This window comes from Astatotilapia calliptera, chromosome 5 (genome assembly GCF_900246225.1).
Source record: "Astatotilapia calliptera chromosome 5, fAstCal1.2, whole genome shotgun sequence".
Lineage (NCBI taxonomy): Eukaryota > Metazoa > Chordata > Actinopteri > Cichliformes > Cichlidae > Astatotilapia > Astatotilapia calliptera.
This window is the reverse complement of record NC_039306.1, coordinates 29,590,547-29,596,522: the sequence shown is the minus strand read 5'-3', so window position 1 is coordinate 29,596,522 and position 5,976 is coordinate 29,590,547. Positions and strand designations below refer to the sequence as shown.

At 42.0% G+C, this 5,976-nt stretch overlaps 1 long non-coding RNA gene across 1 annotated transcript; it reads left to right on the top strand.

Moving 5' to 3' along the window:
- The first annotated feature begins 1,604 nt into the window (after positions 1 to 1,604).
- Positions 1,605 to 5,662, top strand: LOC113022870 (uncharacterized). Its single transcript, XR_003272462.1, has 3 exons — positions 1,605 to 1,827; positions 2,959 to 3,093; positions 4,375 to 5,662. It is a non-coding gene; the product is annotated as an uncharacterized LOC113022870 (long non-coding RNA).
- The last annotated feature ends 314 nt before the right edge of the window (positions 5,663 to 5,976 follow it).

Genomic DNA, 5,976 nt, shown 5'->3' with positions numbered 1-5,976 from the left:
TCTCATATGCACTTACTCCACACTCAACCAACGTGGAGACAGACATAAAGAGACGCTGTACACACGATCACACTCCCCAAGCGTACTCTACAAACCGGGTCTAGGTACCCTTGCCCCTGGAGGGGGAACGGCACCCAGACCCAGGTGGTGTTACCCTTTTCCCTGCGGTGGGGGGAGGCAGACCGCCCCGACTCCGCAGCAGCAGGGAGGCCCCACACTCCAGACCGCAGTCGGACGGCCAACTCCTCCTCCTAGCCCCCCCGCTCCAGCAGGTCGCAGAGAACGGGGGTGAGAGAAGACTCCAAACCTCCCTCCACCCGCTCATTGTAGTGTTGATGCATGTGTGTTCTAAGGTGCATTTAAAACCCAGGAGGGCATGGAGCTACCTGCCAGAGAGCAGCAGGTAAGCGCATGGTCCCTCCTGCTAGCCCTCAATGTCTACGTGTATTTAACCTTGAGAGGTGGGCAACGACGCCAGGGGTGGGGTGTACACCCTGATGGTACTTTGGATTCCGTGTATCGTGCCCACCCCCAAGATCCTATATGTATGTGTAATGAGAGTGTGAGTAATGTGAATGTCTAAGTTGTGGGATAAAATTGAGGCAGAGGCAGCCAGAAGGGGAGAGAGGGGGGGGGGGGGGTAGCCTCCTCTGCACCCTGGTGACATACCCCTACTCCAAGGTCCTGCATGTGTGGGTGGTTGTGGTGGAGCGGGAAGAGGGAGGCAGCTGGAGATGGGGAGGGAAGGAAGGGAGGGGCAGGTGACCCCTCCCTGGGGCCAGCTCCCCCGCTGACCCCAGTAGGCATCCCCGCCAGGGAAAGGGGGCCCAGGCCCATCCAGACCGGGGCCCAGTGCAGCAGCGCCTCCCGGCCCCACAGAGCCCGGGACAGTCCACCCAACCCCACCACAGAGAAAACTGCACCCACCCCACCATCCACTCATCTTCCAGACTACATAAGACAATAAACACCCAGGCTGAGATCTTCCTCCACCTCTCCTGTATCTCCCCCTCCTGCAGAGAGAGTTCCTGAAGATAGGAAAGCTCCTGCAAGATGTGACAATCTCCCCCACCAGTTGAAGAGCCCCCCAGGTGGCTCGATGCACCGGCGGCACCCTGCTCCAGGGGTGGGCCCCCATGCACCCACCCGCCCACAACCCCGGCAACACACCAACCAGGACCCAAGCCCCCGAGGCCCGGCCCGGGCCCCAGCCCAGAGACGGAGCGCCCCCAGAACCTCACGCCCATCCCGGACCCACCCAGGGGCAGCCAGGCTACCAGGTCAGTAACCCACGTCCGTCAGCACAGACCCTCCCCTAGCCCCGCTGCACGCAGCCGCGAGGAAACAGTCACCTGAGAGCCAACAGAGCCCCTAACCGGACATGACCGCTACCCCGGGTTGAGCCCCCCAAGGAAGATGCCTCCGGGGAACCCCCCGACGCCCTAAGCCTGTCCCTACCCCCACACCAATCACAACAGTGAAGGCGGGACCAAACTATGACCCCCCACCCCCACTAGGTGATGGAGCTGATCAAAGGAGCCCAGAGCAATTGATCTGATGTGGTGGCCGAGGCTGTATCAAGACTAATGTACACTGTAAAAAAAATCCGTAAAAATACAGTACAATCTACTGTATAAACGTGAAGGAATTTTCCGTATTAGTCATTTACAGGTATTTTTCTGTATTTCTCAACTACTGCAATGCATTGTGGGAAAAAGAACCTGAAAAGGAGGGAAAAGTAAGCGCAAGAGCAGCCATTAGGCTTCTTTCAGGCTTCATCTGGATTTTGGATTCTGAAGTTGGAGAAACTGCCTTCAAATTTCTGTGGTAAGTATTAAAACTCATGTTTCGTTTTATTAAAAGAATGTTTTTCAAAAGACTCCGTGTTTTTATTTAGAAAGAATTGTTAATTTATTTGTTAACTGGTTTCGGCTGTCTCCAGACAAGTCAGGAATATTTTGCTGACTCATTTTTTAAAATAATTGTTATTTAGGTTTAACATGACTTAAGCTTTATTTTAATTAATGTTAAAATAATTTTTACTGTGATACCACCAGTTTTGCCCTTCAGTTTTTTTTTTGAACCAGTTTTTCATAAATATTATAGTTAGCTGTCTGTGTCTCTCAGGGTATTACACAGCTGTGACTGCTAACTAGCTAATTAGCGAAAGTCAGCGATGTGGCTAACTGGGAAAGTGAGAACTTCATGGTTCTAGAAATTATTCTAGGACTCTAATAAGTACTGTATCAATACCTGTGTTTTACAGTTGGCTCTACTGTACACTTTAAAGGGTTTCAGGCAAAGTTACACTAACCCTAGTTTAAGCCTCAGACCTTCCTGGCTGACGCTAGCAAATGCTAATGTTAGCCTCTGATTTGGGCTGCTAAAGTAAAGACTTTTAGCTAGCTGACCAGCATAGATTATTTCGGTGGTTAACAGACTGTAGTGGTAAAATTATTGAAAGTATAGTTTCACCTCAGCACATTTACAATTACAGTATGTCTATTTTGTAGCACATAGAAATGTTTAGTTAATATTTACAGACAGACACATTTTCCCTGTAACTGTGTTTTTACTCCAACATTTGTTGAAAATGTAATTTATGAAATGCTGAGCAGCATTTCTTGTATGTGGAATATTTTTGTCACCCCACTGTGCTAATGTGATTAAATACTAAAAATTATTACTAAAAAAATTCAATAATAAATCAATAATAACTATTTCTTGATTGAACTATAATGTAAGCGCAGTGCTGGTGTGCAGGGGCTCTATATGCCTTGTCTATATCAAGCTTTTAGCCAAATATAAGCAGAGATATTTGTATCTTTCTTAAAAATCCAGATCCTTACAGATTATTTGAGAAATGGATCAACAACTATCACTACTTGAAGCACTTTAAGTCCTGCAGTGGAAAAATATCCCTTATTTCACCTTTGATCACACACTTTGGTTTTCCAGTGCAGAGCAATGGCCAAGAAAAGGAAAGACTTCCCCGAGTGAAAAAAAAGATGAAGATACAAGCTGGTGATGATCCAGAGCAGCTGGTCTCAGGAAATGAAGAAAAACCCTGATCACCTTCTCTACAAACACAAGGTGAGTTTAATGTTGTGGTTGATTTAGTTTTTCAAGGTATGTATGTTACTTTAATTATAAACTGCTTTTGTTGCAACAGAATGGTGTTATGTGTATGCAACTCTACGTGAATTATAATCCTTTGTAGGGCTGCGTGATATGACCAAAGTCTCATATCCCAATATAAGACGTATCTCTCCTGATAACGATATATATCACAAAATAGTGCATTTTCTGTCAATTCTGTGATTCTCGGGCAACTCGACTTATGTGAAATGTTTTCAGTTGGGCGTCGTGTACCTGGAGTCGAGTGTTTTGACCGATGCATGAAACTATACATTTTTAGACATGAGTTTAAATGGCCGCCATTTTCTTTCTGAGTATTTATTAGACGGCGTGCTGCAAGGAAAAGCCTGTTCTAACGTTTGAGTCTAAGGATTATTTTGAGCACCTGACGACTCTTTTTTGCTTTTCATTCGTAAACTCTCTCGAAACTTTCATGTGATTCTTGTGTAGGTGGTTAAAGAGGTTTGTCGTGTTCGAGTGGTGGTGGGGACCAGTTTGTGGCATAATTTGCATAGTACAGTTTTCTGGGGTGTGTCAGACTTTTCATAACCAAACCATGTCCATGCTACAGAGGTAGCCCCTCATTTAACAATAAGGTCCTCGATTTCTTTTGACTGGTCCTTCTGGTTCTGCCTCATCCTTGCTGGCCATGCTGGTATTCTCTGTGCCTTCATCTGCGTGGTGACTGTAAGCGCCATTTATAGTTACTTGATGTTTTTATTTGAGGTCATTTGTTTGATGCATATTCTGAAATTTTATGTTTGAGAATAATGTATATCATTTCAGTTTAGTTTGAAAAGTCTCAACAGAAACTTGAGCTTTATTGTGAAAGGTTTATGTGGAAAATAAACAAGCGGACGGCGGAGCCACACGATGGTTTTATCCTCATTGTTGGTAACGAAAGTACGCGTAAAAACAGTCACTTGTCCGTCCATAGTGTGGTTATTTTAAGTATAAGAGAAGGAGAGACCTTTAAGAAATAATATAGCAACTACAGTGACCATCAAAACCATGAAAAAAATATTGCCGTAAACAGTTTATTTTGCAACACCACAAAACAAAGAATAGTGTATAATATGAAACGATAGACATTTTTATATCGTAATCTGATATATATCGTCATATCGCACAGCCCTAATCCTTTTTTTGTTTATGTTGTTTATGCTCTAGGTAAAAAAAATTTATAAAAATACAAACTTTTTAAAAATGTCTTGTTGTTTCTCTTTTTTTCCTCAGAATAAATTGCGACTAGTCTCAATGGCTGACACGGAGGAGCAACACAGCGACACGTTAACTCCGACTGCTGCAGTTCCTGTATGAACTGAGCAACTCTTAAAATCCAAGGAAAAGCTGAGTGTATTTTACTTAAAGCTCAGATGGACCTTGATGTACTAACATGCAGGCTGCATTCAGGACTTTGTCACACTGTTATATGAAGAGCGGTAACAAGACTTTGTAGTAATTTGTCTTACTATTGTCTTATTTGTTGTGATTTAGGGTCTGTGCGCACAAGCAGAGGTTTTTGTTTGTAACTGTAACCTCGTTTTCAGAGCCTTGTCTAACATTTAATGGTCATGAAATATGTCAGACTTTTTCCTCTACTTAACCAGCTTAGAGAATTTGAACACCGTGGAGAAAAAGGTGTGCATTAAGGATTTTGAACTATGATGTTTAAGTGTTGTCACTGCTGAGGATTCGTGGACACAGATCCTTATTCACTATGCTGCTGTTTACAGTTTAACTTTTCATCAGAACAAGCACTTCTAATTATACTTTGCTCCTCACTGACAAAACAAGTCCCGTAAATACACTTTTATCTTTAAGTTTGGGACAGTAATCTGTCTTAATTTATTATGTGTTGTAGTTATCATATGGGGAAAAGTCCTGTGGTTATCCATCAGTCCTGTTCGAATAAACCCAAAGTTCAGGAACATCTTCTTTAGATCTGTTCAGTTGTATTCATGTGGCACCACTTAAACAGTCAACAAATTTTGACTCAAGTATGTTATATTGTAAGGTAAAGAGCCCAAAGAGTTAATCTCAGACAAATGTTCACACAAATGTGAATTACATTCACTTCATTAATGAAGTGAATGCAATTCAGTAATCAAAGGTGTTTGGCTATAACTGACTACATGTGTATACTGTATCATAAGTGGACAGAGATGGATGTAAACCACACCTTAACCATTTGGCTGAGGCAAAACTACCACAAGGCAGTGATTCTAACTAAAAGGTACTCTGGATATTATTAAATGTGAACATGTCGTTAAATATGACATTTTTTGTTTGTCAGGTGTCCTGTTTGAAGAAAGCACTTGGTAGCCACTTGAATGAATGTAAATAAACACATTTACATGAGGGCAACCTGATTTCAAGGAAATAAAAATGCTCAAATTTGAAAGCTTGTGAGTTATTTTGTTCATGTATCAGCTGTTTAGTAGTTTTATGACAAGATGGATGCTGTCATTATATTTAAGTATAGTGTTTGAGTTAAGGAGAATAAAAGAATATTTAACATTAATTGTACCAATGTTGTTGTGTACGAAGCACAAATTAATTTAAGTTTTAATTTATGAATTTTTGAGTACATGGTGTACTAGGTTGTAATTGCATAGAAATGTACGTTTAAGGATATAAAGAACTATATTTAATGAGTTACAGTGAAAAGAAGTGCTTGGAAATAGTAATATAAACAGAAATTTCAATTTTTCTATTAACGGAAAATATCAGTTAATGATACAGAAAATATACTGTGAATAAACGGAATTTTCTGTTTTATAGCTGAAGGAAATGTCCGTAAATAGTACAGAGAGTATACTGTAAATCTACAGAATT